Source organism: Grammomys surdaster, unplaced genomic scaffold, assembly GCF_004785775.1.
Source record: "Grammomys surdaster isolate TR1022 unplaced genomic scaffold, NIH_TR_1.0 125739, whole genome shotgun sequence".
In the NCBI taxonomy this organism is placed as follows: Eukaryota; Metazoa; Chordata; class Mammalia; order Rodentia; family Muridae; genus Grammomys; species Grammomys surdaster.
This window is the reverse complement of record NW_021620571.1, coordinates 526,560-544,057: the sequence shown is the minus strand read 5'-3', so window position 1 is coordinate 544,057 and position 17,498 is coordinate 526,560. Positions and strand designations below refer to the sequence as shown.

The 17,498-nt window shown below is 43.1% G+C and overlaps 1 protein-coding gene across 6 annotated transcripts in view; it reads right to left on the bottom strand.

Annotated features, from left to right (window-relative positions):
• Chd9 (chromodomain helicase DNA binding protein 9) overlaps window positions 1-17,498 on the bottom strand; it is a 217,271-nt gene that overhangs the window by 131,449 nt on the left and 68,324 nt on the right. For 3 of the 6 annotated variants that reach the window (XM_028788238.1, XM_028788234.1, XM_028788237.1), the window contains exon 2: window positions 9,602-9,733. The exons of the other annotated variants lie outside the window; for them this stretch is intronic. The gene's annotated coding sequence lies outside the window, so the exon portion shown is untranslated. The remainder of the gene's footprint in view (window positions 1-9,601; window positions 9,734-17,498) is intronic. 6 annotated transcript variants of the gene reach the window in all.

Here is a 17,498-nt window from a genome sequence, read left to right as displayed (position 1 = left end):
CGTAGTGAACTCTAGACTATACCTTCCCCTGGCCATTCTGTCTCAAAAAAGAAGAAAAATCAACCGACCAACTAACCAACCAAACAAACAAAAAACAACAATGTATTATGTGTGTGTTAATTTGGAATAAACACACTTTCAGGGACTTATTATATATGTTAGTATAGCCACGTTGCTGCTGCCGCCGCCGCCTCCTCCTCCTCCTCCTCCTCCTTAACTTTTGAGACAGAATCTAAGCCACTCTGGCTCACCTTGAACTTGGGACAATCATGAGTATCCAGATTATATACATGCGCCACCATGCCCATCTTATCTTTTGAAACCAGTTTTATTCCTACTGTCTCCTAAATTGACCCAACCAAAAAGGTATACTGCTGCTCTCCTCACCATTCACTCTTCAGTTACCCATCAACAGCATTTGTTACAGCTACCAGGGAGGAGTCTCCTAAATGCTTAACGACAAACAGGAAACTCACATTTCTCCTTTTTTTTCTTAATGTTCAGTTTCAGACCCTATAAATGATTCTTTCCTCTAGAGCAGGGTTCTCAACCTTCCTAATGTTGCAACCCTTTAATACAGTTTCTTATGCTGTGGTGACACCTAAATCATAAAATTATTTTTTGTTGCTACTTTGTAACTTTGTAATTTTGCTACTGTTGTGAATCATAATGTAAATATCTGATACACAAGGAAGGTCTTAGGAAACCCCTGTGAAAGGACTGTTAGATCCCCCACCAAGAGATATGACTCACCAGCTGAGAACTACTACTGACCTTGGGAATGCTCTAACCTCTAAATGTTGAGGGTACTTACGGGTACTCTAACCACTAAATGTTGAGGGTACTTAGGGGTACTCTAACCTTTAAATGTTGAGGGTACTTAGGGGTACTCCAATCTTTTTCATTTCTGTCTATACTGACTCTCAAGATACTTTTAACTAGTCTCATGAAGTTAAATGTCACATATGTGGGTAATTTCCAAATTTATATCTATTATATGTCATATTTATGTATTTTTGTTTATAAATATATATTTATACCTATTATATATTATGTTTCCACTTCAAAGTCATATAACCTAACAAATACTTGGTTTCTTCTCCTGTGATTGTGTACGGATATGACACTAATCTTGCTATTTACTTGGCTGTGTTTCAGCACAGCAAGCAGCGGTGTGATCTTTCGGCAGGTGTTCAGGGTCGCTTCACTCACAGTCCTCCAGTGATTCTGTATTACACCCATAATGAAAGCGGCACTCCCCATCTGACTGCACTATAGCCCCCACTCCCACCTGAACAGCTCTCTGCCCTCACAGTTCTCTCTTGGTCATTCCCCCTTGCTTTGGCCACAAAGTTAGTTGGTTCACTAAAAAGGCAGGTAGGAGAGAGTGAAGTCAGCAAAATGGAACAGTAGGAAATCTCAAACATCCTTCTTTCCAATGTTTCAAAAAACAAGCATGAATCATCAAAGCCACCTTTAGCAGGAACCTGGAAAACAGCCGAAGGTTTACAACTAAGACAATGATGAGAAAAGTAACAAAATGCAAATCCTTATCATTAAAGGAAATTCGTGTTAACACACGCAGGGAGCAGTGGGAAGGTGTCTATGGTGAAGGAAGAGACCCTGGACTCAGCCCCAGCACCGAAAGAGAAACAATGGAAAATGGAGTCTGAACCCAAGCTAAAGAAGAGACTTCGGTGATCACCCAGAGGAAATACAGACACTTCATAGGGTGTTTGGAAAGAGCTACTCAAAAAATGAATGAACCCGGTCTTCAACAAACAGAAACAGAAAATTCTGGAATAAGATATAAAACAATCTTATTTACAGATTTGCAGTATCAAATGCTGAATATGTCTGTTTTACACACACACACACACACACACACATACATACATACACACACACACACATACATACACCCCTTAACATACAAAAAAAAAAAGAGAAAAGAGAAAGAGGAAGGAAGGAAGGAAGAAGGAAAGAAGGAAGGAAAGAAGGGAGGGAGGGAGAGACACATAGATTCTGTCCCTAAGAAAGTTACTGAATATAGCAGACAAAGAATTAATAAATTCTGTTAAATATGATCAGGGAGCTAATGTCAACCATGGCTCAAGGGAGACAGTCACTACGACAATGACATAAGCAAAATAAATAATACTTAAATAGACTTTATAAAAGGACCAATCAGGAGTTCTGGAGCTGAGAAGTAGAACAACAACTTTGAAACTGCCCGCAGGGAGGTTTAATCACACAAAGGAAGACAGAGAGCATGGTCAGTGGAACCACCACCTGAGGAATGTGAAGAAAAGAGAACGAAGAGATGTGTGCAGGCTGAGACTTGGGACAACATCAACACCACAGTGGGTGACCCTGGAGCAGGGAGGAAGGGGACTCGAAGTGGCTAAAAAACCCCAAACTAGATGAAAGACAGGAACTTTATAAAAAATATATTCTTAGGTGTGCATGTGTGCCTGTCTGTGTATCCTGACACGCAGTGTACACAGGAAGCCAGAACAGGCCTTGGATCCCGGGGGCAGTAAGGTGCCTGATGTGAGTGCAGGGACCATACTTGGATCCTCTGATAGAAGAACACATGCTCTTAACTCAGGTTCTGTTCCCAGCGCCGCATGGTGGTTCACAAGCATCTGTAACTCTAGTTCCACTGGATCTGATGTCCTATGCAAATGCGTATGTGCAGGCAAAAACCTTCTACACATTAACACCATGTCAGGGTAGCTCCTGACGGATCCACAGGACCTGACATCCTTTCCTGTCCTCTCAGGCACACATACAGACTCAAGTATACATCCACATAAATAAAAAACTAAAATAAAAAAAAATTAAATTAGATTCACCAGTTTGTGGTAGCATGCTCTTTTAATCCCAGAACTCGGGAGGCAAAGGGAGGTGGATCTCTGAGTCTGAGGCCAGTTTGATAAGAGTTCCAGGACAGACAGGGCTATACAGAGAAACCCTGTCTCAATAAAAAATAAAGAAAAAGAAAAGAAAAAAGAAAGAGAAAAAGAAGAAAATAGAAATTACATCCAAAATTCAAAAATTGCATAGTTATACTTTTTAACCTAATCATGCTTAGGGTTTTATTTTTGTGGCTAGTATAATAAATTTGGATATTTTTCATAAGTGTTACTATTTTTTTCTTTAAATAAAAAGTAAATGAAATCAAACAAAAAAAAAAAAAAGAAAAGAAATTACATCCAAGACCCTGCCTCAAAACAATGGCAACAAAAATAGATTCCACCAAAAACTCAGAAAGAATATCTGTTAAATACAAGTCAGTCATTGCACAGTTAGAAGAGGCACAGGTTTAAATCTTCACTGTCAGGCTCTTTTCCCTTGTTTGACCATCTAAGTCACAGGTGACAGAATATAGAGTAACTCCGTGATTATAGACTCTCCCTGGCCCTTAGCTAGAAGCCTAAGTCAGAGTTTTCTGATGATCTCCTGAAATAGCATCACGACTGCATTGTACTTAGTGCGCAATTCACTTGTTGAATTTGTTCTTATGTGCATGAGTGTGCTGCCTGCACACAAGTCTGATCACCACTCCACCCCTGGTGTTTCAAATATCTTTGAGACTAAAACTTGGGTACTGTTTTTTTGCAAGGTTTTACACACACACACACACACACACACACACACACACACACACACACGAGAGAGAGAGAGAGAGAGAGAGAGAGAGAGAGAGAGAGAGAGCTGTTAATTTCGTATACTCCGTATCTTATACGCAGTGTTCTCATTTTCATTCTTAGTCTGCTTTTCTTTCTACTAAACAGGATGAGCAAGTCTTTTCATTCCTACTATCTATTACAAATTCTTGGGCTATAGTAAGTACATACTTTCAGAAATTCAATAATGCCAGTACATACAACAAAATGTCTTGATCTTTAGCAATTATTTCAAATGCTGAGATTCAAAAGCATTTGTCTGAGCTGCACACATCACTCTCCTGGCTTTACAGAGCTCCCACTGACGTGTATATTTAAACATTACTACCCTGTACCACAACCAGCACTTGGGAGGCGGAGGGAGAGGAATCAAAAACTCAAGTGAGGCCACTCAGGGCAACACAGGACCCCTTCTTAAAAATAACAACAACAACAACAATCATTTAAATGGGAGCAGGCAAGCTAAGCCAGCAGGTAGCAGCACATGCTGCCAAGTTGATGATCTATCTGAGTTTCATCCTTGGATCCAGTATCTTACACACAGTGTTCTCATTCTCATTCTTAGTCTGCTTGTCTGTCCTTTCTACTAAACAGGATGAGCAAGTCTTTTCATTCCTACGATCTACTATACGTTCTTGGCCCGTAGTCAGTACATACTTTCATAAATTCAATAATGCCAGAACTGCTACAAGTGATGCTGGGGCCTCCACACGTACAGTGTGTACCACGGCACAGCGAAAATGAAAGTATAAAAAATGAATAGTATCTTGGGCTGCAGAGGTATCTCAGCAGTTATGGGCACTTGCTGCTCTTGCAGGGGTCCCGGGTTTGGTTCATGGCACACACATAGTGGCTCACGACTATCTTTGAGGTGAGTTGTTCCAGGAGATCTGCTGCCCTCTTCTGACCTCCACAGGAACCAGGTATAAACACAGCGAACAAACATGCAGCGGGCAAAACACTTGTACACATAAAACCTTAAAAATCTAAATGATTTCTTAAGGTGGGATGATGACTATTCTTGGTTGTCAACTTGACTAGATCTGGAATTAACTAAAGTGCAAAACCTGTGAGAGATTTTTGTTTAATTTGAAGTAGATAGATCAGCATCTAATCCAGATCTTGACATGGGAAGACATACCTTTAATCTGGGTCATGCAATCTTCTGGAAGCCTACATAAGGACATGGAAGGACATTTTCGCTCTGCCTGCTTGCTCACACCTTGCTAGCAAGTCCATTCCTTGACTGGCACTGGGGCATACTCCTTTGGGATTCCAGTATATACTAAAGACCAGCTGACACATCCTGCCTTGTAGATTGAACAACCACTGGATTCTTGGACTGTCTCTTCATAGGCAGCCATTGTTGGACTACCTGGATTGCAGCCTGTAAGCCATTCTAAAAAATTCCTCTTTTTATATGTAGAGAGAGATTCATTCTGTAAGTCCTGTTACTCTAGAGAAGCCTAACAAATACAGATGGCAATCACAGTTCTGGATATTTTATGACATTTAGTTAAAAAAAAAAAAAGCCCAGTGATCCAATTTAAATACACAAATATCCCTTATGGAAAGACTGCTTTCCGTTAACAACTCTACACAAGAGTCTATAGCACAGCAGTCTTCTGAGGTTTGTTTTGGCTTTTTGAGACAGGGTCTTTTTAGAAACTCACTATACAGCCTATGTTCTAACTGATGGTAGACACCCTGCCTTCGTCTCCCACGTGCTGGGCTTACAGATGTGAGCCACACTGTGCTGAATGATGGCTCAGTGTCTTCTGGGAACTGGCTAGCATGATTGGAACCATAGCTGCATGGTTGGCTTTGCCATGGAATCCTAGGAACATCACTGTGAAGCTGTTTCTTCTCTGAAACATGGGGAAGGGTGATCATATATAGGAGGACTGTAAAATAATCCAAGTAAGACGTTATGTAAACGCTTCGTGTTTTTCAACTAAGCTTCTTGGAATTCTGGTGACCTACAGCCATTTAAAAGAAGATGGGGCTTTAGGCCTCCCCTTTACCCACTTTAGCCCTACGAGATTTCACCTTCAAAATGTTTTGACTTTACAGATTTTGCTTTCAAGTAAAATTATAGAAAAACTAAGGATTTAATATTCATATACTGTTCATACTATTAATATTTTTCTCATCAGATAGCAAGCCATTTACTAGGTTTATCTGCTTACATTTGTTTACATTCACATAAATTTAGTCTTTGCATCTCATAGAAAAGGGAAAAATATTTTCTTTTTTTTTCTTTTTTGAAACTGGATCTGGTTATATTGCCCACACTGAGCCTTGAACCCTTAGCCATTTCCTGAGTTATTATTGGCATTACAGGTACACACCACTATTTCTGGCTGGCAAAAATGAAACAAAACAAACAAACCAACACCATGTACAACACAATTTCATGAGAGTAGAAAGTCATATAATGATAAGACTATAGGTAGGCCTGGGGTGACATGAAATGGCATAATATCAACCAATCTGGGTATCTCATCTCTAAAAAGCCCACACCACACAATAAAAGAAAGGAAGACAGACCACCAGTCAGTCAGTCTGTCTTTATGGTTGCTAAAGATGGCTCAGAAGGTCAAGATATTCCCTCACAACCCGAGTTCTAACCCTAGGTAGAAGGAGGCTAGTCCTCTGACCTCTGGCCTCCACACTCATGCTGTGACACACACACCACCCACAAGTGAGTATGATAGCAGAGAAAGATTGGCTGAGTAGCTCATCTCTGTTGTGGCTACCACAATGGCTGACCCACAAGGAGAACTGCTCAAATGTGTTCTAAGGCCAGTCCAATTGGCCACTTCTCTTCACAGAAACTTCTTTGGTTCTTCTGACACTACACTGCCATGGATTTTCTTTCTTGTAGTTTTTCTTGAAGTAATTTAATACATTCAAGTTTTATTCAGGACTTCATCATGTCTACCAAATTCACTTAGCATTTCAAAATTCAGTCAGATCTTCAAACAACCTCTAAAAGGCCATTTCACATTCAAATCTTTGAGAAATTCCATTTTTCTTCAAATACTATTTCTTACTAAAGATATAAAACCCAACTTCATATTTCTTTAAAGAAGCCAGCTAATGCCTTAATGGCCTTCCTGCAGTTTCTGGCCTAAGCTATGAGAGAACAGTGACTTAGATGCCTGCTTGGAGGATATATATGTTCTGTCAATAGCTCTGGAAAGTCTGCCTGCTAATTTCCATTTTTAAAAGCTTTTTTTTCTTTCTTTTTTTTCTTTTTATTTTTTTCTTTCCTTTCTTTTTTTTTTTTTTTTTTTTTTTAATGTTTTTGGTTTTTGGATTCCAGGTCTCTCTGTGTAGCTAGTTCTGGTTATCCTGGAACTTAGTTTGTAGACCAGGCTAGCCTCAACTCACAGAGATCTATCTGCCTCTGACCCCTTAGCCCTGGGACTAAAGGCATGTGACACCACACCTGATTTATTTAAAAACAAAACAAAACTTTTAAAGACAAGGTGTCAGGCTGCAGAGATGGCTCAGTGATTGAAAGTCCTTACCCCTCTACAAGAGACACAGGTTTAGTTGTGGCTTACAATTACCAGTAGCTCATATAAATGTAAGACAAACAAATCTATCATCAATTATCAACCTCTGAAGATAATGAAAACTTACTACATACATTAGTAGGTTAATAAGGCCACATAACTGAATTGATAACTAGTACTTTTACGCATTTTTATATGTGTGAATTGGAACAAATTTGGAAACCAAGAAGGTACTATTGCCAGCTGAGCATGCACATACCAGAAAGGAAGTTTTCCACTCTTGGAAATACACACCCGTATGTGCACATTCACTAAGACACGTGGTACACAAATGCTCATATATCTGTATGATAGTTACAGTCCAAAACTAAAACTGTGTCTATCAGAATAAACACAATGAAAATATACAGTACTATTCTTGATGGACATATTTGAATCACATAAATACTATGCAAAAAATATATAGTATATCATTCCACTTAATCAAGTTGAAAACCGTGCGAAACTAATCTGTGGTTACAGAAGTCAGGATAATCGCCCATCTCTGGAAAGACAGAAAGGGTGGTAATTAGAAAGGCCTATGCGGGGAGTTTCCGGACTGCTAATGATAACGTTCTATTTTTTTTTTTTAACCTGGGTGGTAGTTGTAGAGATGTGTTTACTTTGTAATAAATCACAGACTTATATACATGTGATTTATATGCTTTTCTGCACATCTGTCATAATTTTAGAAAAAAATAGTTTTAAAAAACCTAACTGAGCTAGGCAGAGTGCCTCATGCCTATAATTATAGGCATGGGTGCCTGGGATAGGAAGAATATCAGAAGTTTGGGTCAAGTTAGCATGCACAGTGAGTTCCAGGTCCAAGCTCAGAACAGCAAAACGACAACAAAGTAATAAGGTGAAGTATACGTGAACATTTATAAATAACAGAAATAGATGTCATTCAACCAAACAGGACAGACAGCTCGGTCTACAACAGAACTTCCTAATGTCTGCATACTGCTGATTTTAAGACACTTTCACCAGTGTAAAACCAACAAGTATACTGTATACTTACATAAGTAGTGGATTCATTAAATTATGGGATAGCACAAAGTTTTCCCTAATACCTGGACCTCAAGCATCGCAACTTTTTCTGTACCTCAGAGTTGGTTCAGTTGGAAAGCTAAATAGGAACGTGACATCTAGTCTGAGATCCCTGTGGTGGGCTTGCATGTAAAGGTATACGGAAAAAAGTAACTACACCAAGCTGTACTCTGATCTCCAAATGCACACCATAGCACACACATGTACAAATAATAAATTTATCAAAGGACTGCTATGACATTTAAACATTCCGACAGTAATTTCATTTATCATTGATGTATATGTGCATGTTCATATGTGTGTACATACACATGTGTGCGTGTACGAGTATGGAGGTTAGAAGTCAAAGTATTCCTCTACTGCTGTCCACCTATAAGGTTCTGAGCATGTATGCAAAGCAAAAGGCGACGTGCAGGAGTCGGTCCTTTCTCTGGGGGACTGAATCCAAGTTCTTAGTTTTTGTGGTGAGTCCCTTTACCCACTGTCCCCACAAAACTTTATACCTAATATAATCTTATAACTTAAATTTTTTAGGAATGGTCAGCTGGGTGATGCTGGCACATGTCTTTTATCCCAGCACTAGGGAGGCAGAGGCAGGAAGATCTCTGAGTTTGAGGCCAGCCTGGTCTACACAGCGAGTTCCAGGATAGCCAGGGCTACAGAGAGAAATCCTGTCTCAGGAAAATAAAGATAAAAATAAAAAAAACAACAAGCATTCAAGAACTATAGTGTATTTGTTAGGGATCATCTTAGTCATGATTTTTTAAAAAGATTTTATTTCAAGATGTATTTAGCTCTGTGTGTGTGTGTGTGTGTGTGTGTGTGTTACATATGTATGCACAAACATATATGCAGGTGCACATGGAAGCCAGAAGTGGGCCAGCATCCTTTGGTGCTGGTGTTGCAGGCATTTGTGAGCTGCCGGATGTAAGTGCTGGAATCCAAACTACACTGGTGGAGTAGTAACTGCTCTTAGCTGCTAAGCCACATCCCCAGACCCTAGTTAGCAAGATTTAATATAAGAATCGATGTTGCTTCTTCTCTCTACAGAACATACTCTCTGAAAAAGCCAGGTGTGGGTCGTACAAATCTGTGGCCTCAATATCCAAGAAGCTAAAACAATAAGTCTGCAGTGAGTTCAAGTTCAGTCTGATCTACACAGTGAGTTCTAGGTCAGTCAGATGAGACTGTCTCAATATACAAATCTCAAAAACAAGCAACAGAAAAAAAAACCTTTATGAATACATCTTACTACAGTGTCACACATATACATTAAACCTGTCCTGATGCACCTACCATTCACATAAAGGCAGACACAACCTTCTGAAGCACTGGTCTGAGGATGATGTTCGAAACTCGATTTCTGTCCAGACCTTTTCTTCCACTCATCATCTTCACCTCAGCAAATCACACACCATCATCATGTTCCTTAAGCCAGAAATTGACAATGAAATGATTGCTGGATGCCTTTCCTCACATCAAGAAGCTTCGCGTCCACCCCAGGTATCCCACCCAGCCCTAAGCTCATCAGCTCTTCAGTTTCTCACAAATGCATGCATCAGTAAAGGACATCTATAACACATTTAGAAGGTGTATAACTATTTACCTTACAGCATCTTGTCAGCGGCTACCACAGTACCAGCCACCACGCTCCCTCACTTCAACAACTACAGATCTACAATGTCATTGCTTTCACTATTGCCTTTCTCTAACACATTTTCAAAGTGGCTTTCTGAGACAGGCCAGGCTGGTCTCAAACTTGCTATAGAGTCAAGACTAGCCATGATCTTCCTGTCTCCACATCCAAGTTTTGGGATTACAGATGTATGCTACCACACCTGGCACTAAAACAGTACTGGAAGAAAAATCAATGAAGTTCTTTCCTCATAGGCTTCAAATATATTTTTCCTTCTTTCAGAAAGAGAAGTCTCTTCTCTTTTTATCCTTCTGGCTCCTTATTTTTAATGTCTTACGTTAAACCCCACTATCTGGGACACTCTGTAACCACAGACTCTAAGATCCTTCACACCCGGGTCTCATAACCATGCTCTTTTTCTTCACTGGATTCACCAAAACGGTTGTCATCTTATAATGATTTACGTGTTTTATCTTCACTATTAGACTGTAGGTCTCATGAAGGCAAGAGTCACTTTGTATATTATTGCTTAATGTGTTATAACTTATACAGTAAATTAAGGGAGAACAATACACCTGCTTCAAGAATGAATGGACACAAATCCACTGGAAAGAAAGGACAAAGCTACAACAGTGGCTCCCCGTTCTCCCTTTCTCCCAGTGCTATTGGGTCCATTTGTTTCTACAAAGGAGGAACAAAAACGTTTCTGAAAATTTATAGCTAACACCAAGTCAAGAGGTCATGAGTGGTGTGTTCAACAAGTGAGACGTGTATAATGAGGATGTGGGATAGGAGGGAGAAATCTTGAGAGTCGCAATAACATGAGATAATTCTGTTTATAAGGTAGTTTCAAACCTGAATTTTCAAGACAGGTTAAGTTCCAAGAGGTGGAAAGGTATAACATAAAGCCCCCTCCCCCTCCCCAATAAGGAAGTAAAACAGAGGCACCAAGTTCTCAAAAACAGTTATAAAGATAGTTAACCAGCAACTCTCACTGGTGAAGTTAGTGCAAAAGTCAGTGTATCATGTAAGTAATCTGTCTCCTGTGTTGAGCAGATGATTAGAAAACTTTAGAGGGTTCAGATCTTTCTGTGAAATGTTCACAATTTTCTTCTGCAATTTCTGGCTTTTAAACCTTTCAAACACATCAACATACTTTTACTCTGACCAACTGCCTCATTTTCTATATTCTTATCTATACATTTTTACTTACTATACTTTAACTGATAAAATTCTCCACTAGATCAATTACTTCAGCCATTTTTTTCCTTTAAAATTCTTTTTTTCTCTTAGCATTAGAGAGATGGATGGCTTAGTAGTTAACAGCATTTGCTGCAATTCCGGAGGACCTGGATTCAGCTCCCAGCATCCTCAGTGTAGCTCACTGTTCCAGGGGTTATGATTCCCTCTTCTAGACACCTATGGTACCATGTCACATATGGTGCCCCAACATGCATACAGGCAAAATCCTCATACACAAAAAGTAAAATCTTTTTAAGGAGATAGAGATAGCTCTGATCACTCGTTGCTCTTGCAGTGGATTTCCAGCATCCACATTGTACCTCACAATCATCCATAACCCCAGTTCTAGGATATCCAGTGCTTTCTGACCTCCACGGGCACCAGCCAGCCATATGGTACACATACAAACATGTGGGCAAAACACTTGTACTCACAAAGTAAAACTTAAAAGTTAAACACACACACAATGAGCATGATTTCACGTGTCTTCAATCCCAGCACTTGGGAGGCAGAAGGAAGAGGAACTCTTTGAGTTCAAGATCAGTTGGGTCTACATAATGAGTTTCCGGATAGCCAAGGTTACATATTGAGACTCTGTCTCAAAAGAAATAATAAAAATGTATCTTTTTAAAATGTATCTTATTAGCTGGGCATGGTAGCTTAAACCTTTAATCCCAGCATTTAGGAGAAAAAGGTAGGTGGATCTTGCAAGTTTCAGGACACAGGGAAACCCTGTCTCAAAACATGAAAAAAATTAAAGAGACTGAGTCAGGAAATAACAGTTCAGCAGTAGAGTACATGTACTGCATGTCAAAGGCCTGAGTTTGATCTCTAGCACTACACACACATACAACATACACATACACATACACAGAATCTGTATGAAACCTGGCACATTGGCACAGGACAGTACTACCAGTTATTTTGAGAGAATCATGAGTTTGAACTCAGAGTGGATAATATAGCAAAACCCAGTTTTATACATGCACTCACACATACAAGAAAGACATACAAATTACCAATTTATTGATTTTTGTTTTGTTTTTTTGTTTTGTTTTCTTTTTGGGGTTTTGTTTGTTTGCTTTTCTTTTTGAGACACGGTTTATATGTGTAGCTGCCCTGGAACTTGTTCTGTTCACCAGGCTCGCCTCAGACTCTGCCTCCCCAACATTGAGATTATGGGTATGCACCATCACCACCCATAACACCGCTTCTATTAGAGTGCATTCAATTGCTTTAAATAAAGAGTTGAAGCTGGGCATAGTATCAAATGCCTTTATTCCAGGACTTGGGAGGCAGAGGCAGGCAGATCTCTGTGAATTTGAGGCAGCCTGGTCTACTTAGTGAGTTCTAGGACAGATATAGATAGATTATAGATAGATAGATAGATAGATAGATAGATAGATAGATAGATAGATAGATAGATAGAACAACTGACCTTGTTTTGGTGGGCATAGTTGAGATAAAAGTCACCCAAGACACTTTAAAGGTAAAAATTCTGTTATTTCATTCATCTTCATGTTTTTCTATAGTTTTCATTAAGGGTAATACTTTCTTACCTCAATGCATACCTACTGACACAAGAGTTTTCATTTATAAAATGTTTTTTTGTGTGAAAAAGCCAACTACACTATTTTTAAACCTTTGCCTTTTCATAACACAAAATGCTTTCTCTCTGTGTGTGTTCGTGTGTGTATGTATGTATGTATGTATGTATGTATGTATGTATGTATTCAGATGACAGATATAGATACTCAGAATCCTACAATTCCAAAGTTAGGGGAAACTGCTTTTTCTTTGTTCTTGATACAGGGTCTCATCACGTATCCCTTGTTGACCTAGTGCTCCTATGTAGAACAAGCTGTCCTCAAACTCAGAGATCTACCTGCCTCTGCCACCTGAGTTCTGAGATCAAATGGTTTATGCTACCACTTCTGGCATCCAAGAAACTAGAGCTGACAGGAGTCAAGACCCCTTAACTATAGCTACACAGCTATTAAGACACAGTCTCAACTCATTCTCCCCAACAAGTCCTCCAAGAAAAGGTTTTTAATGTTATCCCAGCTCCCTGTTATTATCTAATATAGTTTTCTGTGCCTTTAAAACATCATCTTCTGGGCCGGGCAGTGGTGGCACACGCCTTTGATCCCAGCACTTGGGAGGCAGAGGCAGGCGGATTTCTGAGTTCGGGGCCAGCATGGTCTACAGAGTGAATTCCAGGACAGCCAGGGCTACACAGAGAAACTCTTTGTCTCGAAAAAACAAAAACAAAAAACTATCATCTTTTACTCAATCAATCACAGGCTGGTATGTGTGAGTCGGGAGAGGGGGATCTTTTTACTACAATATCCATTTTCCCTAGATACTTATTATTCGAGTATGATAAAGTTACTATTAACCAATTCTGAATTTGTTCCCCAGTGCATTTCATGTCCTAGTCTGTAGTTCAAAGGAGACTGTAAGGACACATGATAATACTTTGATTAATTAATGGGAATTTTGGGGTTATTTTTGAGTCGAGGTCTTGCTATGTAGTCCTAGTTAGGCTGGGACCCACTTCATCTGCAGGGATCCTCCTGCCTCTGCCTTCCAGTGCTAAGATTACAATCCTATGCCACCACTTACAGACCAGTGCACTATTAAAGCCAGTGAGAAAAATTAAAATTCTGTTCACTATAACTAGTATGAATTCTTAAAGCGACATTAGAAACAGAAGTCTTTTGGAACATATAACATACGTTAACATGCTCAGAGGAATAAGTTAATTTCATGAGACATTTTTCCAACATCCAGCCTAAGGCTCTATGCTGCCTGCTGTTAGCAAAAGGGGTCATCTACATTCAAGTGTTGTAAATTCAAAAACACTGTAGTCATCCTTTACACTGAAAACATCCTCCTGATCCTCCAAATGGGAAATCCTCTAAAGTTTGTATTCTGTGTGTGCATGTGTTTGCAGACTCATGGTTCTTTCAAAAATGATTGTGCAGTTATGTTTAGGTAGAGTGTCATTACATAACGCAGTCCTTATTTTCTGTTCAAATCATTAGTCAAAGAACTGGAGAACTGCAAGTCATAAAAAGTGGCATCAAAACTGGAAGACTAACTCCCAATAGTAATTCTAGTGGCTCAGCGGTTAGGAGCACTGTTTGTTCCTCTAGAGGAGCAAGGTTCTAGTCCCAGCACCCACATGGCGGCTTACAACTGTCTATAACTCCAGTTCCAGGGAATCCATAGCAGCGGCATGCACGTGGTACACGCGCTCGCGTATACACACACACACACACACACACACACACACGCAATGAGGGTGTGCTGTGCTCCAGTGACCCCACTGTTCATGCGGGACGCCCTGTCACCAGTAACCAAAGTGAGACAGCAGGCAGGGGACTAGGGTAGCCGGCACACGCGTGGGCGTTTGTCTTTGTGTGTGTGTGTGTGTGTGTAATACCATATGCATAAAATAAATCTTTAAAAAGATTTAAATTTTTCATTTTTGTGTGTGTGTGTGTATGTACACGTGCGTGTGCAGGTGTCCACAAATCAGCATCGATTTGGAGTTGCACATGTCTGTGAGCTGCCTGATCTGGGTGCTGGGACCTGAACTCCTGTACCAACACAGCAGTAAGTGCTCTTAACCTCTGAGCCTCTCCAACCCAGTGTGATGGTGGTTTTTATTTAATAAACTTTATTGCATAGGGCAAGTACGGGTAAATGGATAAAAGTCACATTCGGGTCAGGAGAAAGCTCCCCAGAAAAGGAACAGTGCAGTACTGTTAGTACCTCAACTGTGTCACAACTTTAATTCGCATCTACTTTGTCCTGAAAAGTTTTTGCTTTCCCTTTTTACCAGGCAAACCAAAACCAAAAAAGGAACAAGCAAATCACTCTCTGAGCTGCCAGCAGTGACAGGCCAGGAAGACACACAGGCTTTCCGGGTCCGTGCTTGGCTTCTGGATGGATGTCCGCGAGGAGAGCCTTGGAACCACCCAACACGTCCCACACCCTGACAGACTCCGAGAAAGCAGCAGCACTGGCAGGCGGGGACCCGCTGCAGACGCGGAGAGGCCCTCAAGGTGGCCTCCGGGGCGTGGGGAAGGCAGTAAGGGGAACCCAGAGGCAAAGCTTGGGGTAGTGCTGAGGGTGTGCTGTGCTCCGGGGACCCCAATGTTCGCGCGGGACGCTCTGTCACCAGTAACCGAGGCGAGACAGCGGGCGGGGGACAAGGCTGCCAGACGAGGGAAGCCCGCGCCTAGGCGGGGACCGACCCTGGGGGAGGCCACGAGCAGTTCCCGGGGAGCCGGGGTTCACCTCCGGCTCACGCAACAGGCGCAGCGCCGGGTCCCGACCCCGGGTACCCGACTAGGGGCGAGGGCACCGCTGCAGCCATGACAGGCGGGCGGGCCCCGGTGTGCCCGGCTGCACGTGCGGGCAGCGCCCCCCTCCCCCGGCCCCTAGCCCCAATCTTCTGCCCCTAAGGAGCGGGGAGCCCGGGTCCCGGGCGGGTTGAGGGGGGTGCATGTACTCACCGCCACGGTTAAGAGTCCCCGCCGCCCCCCGCCTCGCCCTCTTAGACTGACACGCGCGGCCGGCCGGGCGGGGGCGGCCTCCGGCGACCACCGGGCTATCAGACCCTCCCCCGCCAGTCTCCACCAGTTGAGCAATGTTTGCTGTCCCGCTGCGCCCCGGGTGTCCTCCCCACGCCGGAGGAAGCGGGCGGCAGCGGCGAGCGGCGGCACTTACCGGCTGCTCGGCCAGGCCCCCCTGTCAGCGCCCGGCCGGGAGGGAAGGAGGGAGGCGAGCAGGGGCGCCGCCCCCGCCCCCCCCAGCGCGCCACGCACCCGCCTGATTGGCCCGGTTCACTCCCCCAGCGCGACCCCACCAGCCCCTGCGAGCGGCACTCCCGCAGCAACCGGCGCCTCATTTGCATATCTGTGACCGCGCCGCTGATTGGCCCGGGCGCACAGGGGCGGCCGTGACCAGTGCAGCTCGGGTCGTCTCTCGGTCCGGCTAGGGCTACCCAAGAAAGGAGGATACCCACGCGGCTCCGCGCCCCTCCGCCTGGCCGGGACCTCGGACTGAGGGCAGCAGGAGGCGGGGTTGCTACCCGGCTCCAGGGCGGTCCGCGCTGTTCCACGAGCAGCCCCGGGCGGCCTCGGGGCGGGGAAGGGCTGTGGCCGGGCGCCCTCTGTCCGGAGCGTGGGGCAGTGCACAGCCCGTTCCCCCGCCGCCACGTCAGGCCCCGCCACGTCAGGCCCCGCGGGCACGCCCCGGCTGCTCGCGGCCTGCGGGGTCGGCGCCGAGGTCACTCCCGCGGGCTCTGGACGCCCTTCTGAGCGGCGTGGCTCTGACCCACCACGTCCTCCGTGCTCTCCAGGTCCCCGGGGACACGCGTGTCCTGGTGAAAACCCGGAGTCCCGAGAAGGCCGCCGCCGATGATGCAGCGATTAAAGAAAGCTAGGTGCGGAGCACCTGCTGCGGAAAAGGCGCCGGGACCCAGTCCTAATCTACCCGGCAGCGTGCCTCGAGTGGGAAGGCTGCCCCGGGTTCAGGGCTCACATTCCGGATCGCCATTAGAAAGGGGAAGGGAAACGAAAGAGAGACTGCATAATAAATGATAGGTGTGCTAAGCTGGTTCAGGAATTGAGCATGCACTTGAAAACCACCGTCTTCGGTAGGCGCTGGGACACAGGAGTTCCTTCTGTCACTAATTAACTGACTGACCTACATTGTCTCAGTGTCCCAGGGCCTCGATCTTCTCTTCGGTAAAACGAAGAGTCTGGACACATCTTCTAAAAGCGTTCCAGCTCTAAAATTCCATCAGCCTCTACTTTCAGACCCAGAACTGACCTTATAACCTAATTAATTTTTTTTCAGTCCCTATTCAGGTTTAAGATAGACAAAATGCTGAAGATTTGAACTTCGGTAAACCTACCTCTATCTATGTTTGTTCAAAGCTGCTTACTGTTTTCAAATCTAGTGTGGGCGGGACTTACCATGCATCCTTTAGTGGATCAAAATCTCCTGAATTTGAGGCTCCATATAGGAACACTGTCGACCTGGTTTGTACCAGATGGGTTGCCCGTATACACGGTGAAGTGGTTAATTTTTTAATTAAATTATTATACATCTATTTATGGGAGAGGGGCTATATTATGGTCAGAGGACAACTTGCAGGAGTCAGTTCTGTCTTTTCAACATGTGGATTCTGGTGGTCGAACTAGGGCCTCAAGCACTCTTGCCTACTGAGTCATCACTGAAGCCAATATTTTAAAGGGCCTTCCCCATGCTAACCAGACACTACCGGGACCTACAACT